The sequence below is a fragment of the Sinohyriopsis cumingii genome, chromosome 14, assembly GCF_028554795.1.
Source record: "Sinohyriopsis cumingii isolate HCF-2022 chromosome 14, ASM2855479v2, whole genome shotgun sequence".
Classification (NCBI taxonomy): Eukaryota; Metazoa; Mollusca; class Bivalvia; order Unionida; family Unionidae; genus Sinohyriopsis; species Sinohyriopsis cumingii.
Genome location: NC_142974.1, coordinates 18,776,930 through 18,780,258, shown reverse-complemented (window position 1 = coordinate 18,780,258; position 3,329 = coordinate 18,776,930).

The window sequence follows — 3,329 nt, the reverse complement described above, 5'->3', positions numbered from 1 at the left end:
CGCCTCATGCTATTATTTCCTTAATTCTTCCTAAGATTGTCATTGCATTTGTTTTTTTCTTCCCATTATTTTCCTCCTTCTCTTGTTCCCTCTTCTCCTCTATCTTCTCCTTTTTCCTCTTCTCGTTTTTGTCTTATTTTTCAATTTACTCATTCCAGGCTCTCATTAATTCTTTCCCTCTCTGTCCTCATTCTCCTTCTTTTTCTGTTTCATCAACTCTCTCAATCTTTCATTGGTCTTCTGCAAATTATTTACTTTCATTTTTAATTTGTGAAGACTAGAGGTACCATACTCCCATCTCATAAAAAATTCCTCCACCATCCCCATTTCATCTACAGCTTCTTGCAATACCTTCACTACGTCGATTTGGATACAAGCCATCTTCTTTTATTATTCAGCATTGAATGGTGCGAATGATGAACGCTGTACATTATATACTTTAAGCACGGACGTGAAGGAAAACATCCCTTACAATAACATCACATATTATCTACCATCACAACAGAAGAAAAGAAAATAATCCCAATATCATCAATCAACACAAAAGGGGAAAAAATAACCCATTATCTATTTTCAACACAGAAGGGGAAAAAAACCATTATCTACTATCAACACAGAATGGAAGAAAATAACACATTATTTACTATCAACACAGAAGGGAAGGAAAGAAAACCATTGTCTACTATGAACAAAGAAGGGAAGGGAAAAAAAACATTGTCTACTATGAACATAGAAGGGAAGAAATGAATCCATTATTTACTATCAATACAGAAGAGAAGAAAAAAAACAATATCTGCTATCAGTACAGACTAGCCAAGGAGTCAGTGTTTATAGTCACAGTACGCAACATTCACTAACGCACGGGTGCGCGCGCACACACACACACACACACACACACACACACAAACACGCACACACACATCAATCAAGGAGTTAGTGTTTATAGTTGAACTACTCCACATTCATACAAACTGGCAATTGATCAGTCTCTCTTTTCTAGAGATCCGTTTAGCCCTGAAAAGGGCTGTTTTTTGGAAATTCAGATTCACCTGTAAGTGATGACATCTCACAGGCCGGGCCCCACAGACACAACGCCTACTCCTGTCATGGTCCCAATTCATAGTTGTGGCTGGGAATGCAGAAGCAGCTTTAGTGGCTTCAGTTCACCAATCTACAGCTTCTGGGATTCCGAAGACTCGTTCCATCTGTCTTCTTCTTCTATTCCACACCCGTGGATGCTGTGATTGTCGTGGCTTTCGCTGTCTCTCCAACTCCTCCCTGTTTTCTGTCTGAGCGACAGCGGCTATCGGAGGTAGTGGTTGTGGTGCTGATCGTGGCTGTGGTACTGGTAGTGGCTGTGGAGGTGTCCTGACCTCAGGCTTCACCTCACACATAGGCCTAAGCATGAGGTAAGGCAGGATCTTTTCATTCTCTTCTTTCTTCTTTTTCCTCCTCCTCTTCTATCCTAGCACTTTCTTGGATAGCCTCCATGACCAGCTCGTCCAGAAGACGCCTGGCATACTCCAGGTGCATCTGAAGCTCCACTAATTTGCTTGTTCTGTTCATGGTGACACGTCAACTTTGGGAAGCCAGACTTTCGAAAGCTTCGCTTTATATTCCTCCAGCGCGGACGTGAAGGAAAACACGCACTTACGCAAAAACTAACAATAACCACATTACCATCAATAACAGGGAACGCGCGGACCTAAAAACCCCACTCACTTTTTATCTACAAACACACTTGATCATCACTCCTACACTTTAAAAAGAACCAGAGAAACGAAGTGCTTGTAGACCCACTTCAATTTTGCTACCTACAGACACACACACACACACACACACACACACACACACACACACACACACACTATTTTACAAAGACAGAGAAATGAAGTGCATATAGGCACTCTTCTATTTTGTTACCTACTGACAAACACAAAGACAGACAAATAATTTATCAATTTGACTACTATCTCTTTTCTAGATTGTTGGTGTAGCCCTGAAAAGGGCTGTTTTTTTATAGGCAATCTCTTATCGTCTAAGATTGCGTCCCCGTCTGGCGGCAGGCTTTCCGACAGGATCGGGTCTGCTTCTGCGGAAAGAGAAGGAGAACTCTTCCGTGTTCACTCGACAGTCCACAAAGCCTCTGTCTGGTTCCTGTGATTGTTGCTGCTGCTGCTTTCTCTCTCTGCTTCTTAAGTCTGTACTTAACGGGCCATTTTTATTTATTTTTATTGCTTGATTTGGTCTTTGAAGACCTCTTCTATCACGTCTTGGGCTGCTTTTAAGATCCTGACTATTTCAATCTCTTGAGGCTTGGATATAAGGCTTTGCCTGATACGATGCAAATAGACGTGGACATTCTTTCAGCTTTGCTGGTCTTGACGACAACTTCATAGATTGACGAGTATGCAATTGATGGCAAGACTGGAGACAGCGTCGCTTTATATGGATCAGGTACGCACGCGATAGAAAACATTCATGCAATTTTTAGGGTCGGAACGATATGGCTTATCTCATGGCTAGGGATAAAGATAAGTCAACAAGTATATATTTACAAACTTCATTTTTTAAAACAAACAAGCAACACTCATTGTATTCAAAAGACAAATTTTATTCAACCAACCATTAATCAACACATCACATAACAATTTTTCAAACTTACTATTTTTGACAAGGTTGACAACGCTATGAAGCCAAGTTCGACTTCCACTGATGATGGTCCATTGGGCCATTGATGTACACTACATTTCCTAGCTAAAGACAAGAGATATCCATAATGGTCACAAAGCCATCGATCTATTTTTTCGTTGTTTCTAGAAGAACCAAGATGACAATATGTCATTAAATTTTCTAATGGATGCCCAAGGCTGCTAAGATAAAGAAAATACACACAATATTGTCCACACACCATGAAATCTGTGCCTTGTAATTTCACGTTATTAAACTGTGTCGTCTGGGCATTTCTTCTCATAAAGTCGATGATGTCGTCTTCCAAAAGTGGTAATCCATATGAATCAAAATACTCCACACATACATTGTGGGGAAAGTAGATGGCTACCCAGTGGGTTCCTGGGATATCACTATTGATGACATAATCTTGATGATCCTTAGGTTTGTGAAGAGGAAGTTCATCATTAGCGCACACAACAAGATTTAAAGAAGCATTGTACTAACTGTTTTTCAACAGGTAATAAGATTCCCAGGTATCCATTGCTTTTTCTTTCTTCTTTCACAGGTGATAATAAGTCATCAACTCAATCCTGACCTTTTCACTGAAAAGTTCTTACAAGTAAACGTCTGTTAGCTTCGTCTTCGTACTCTGTGCG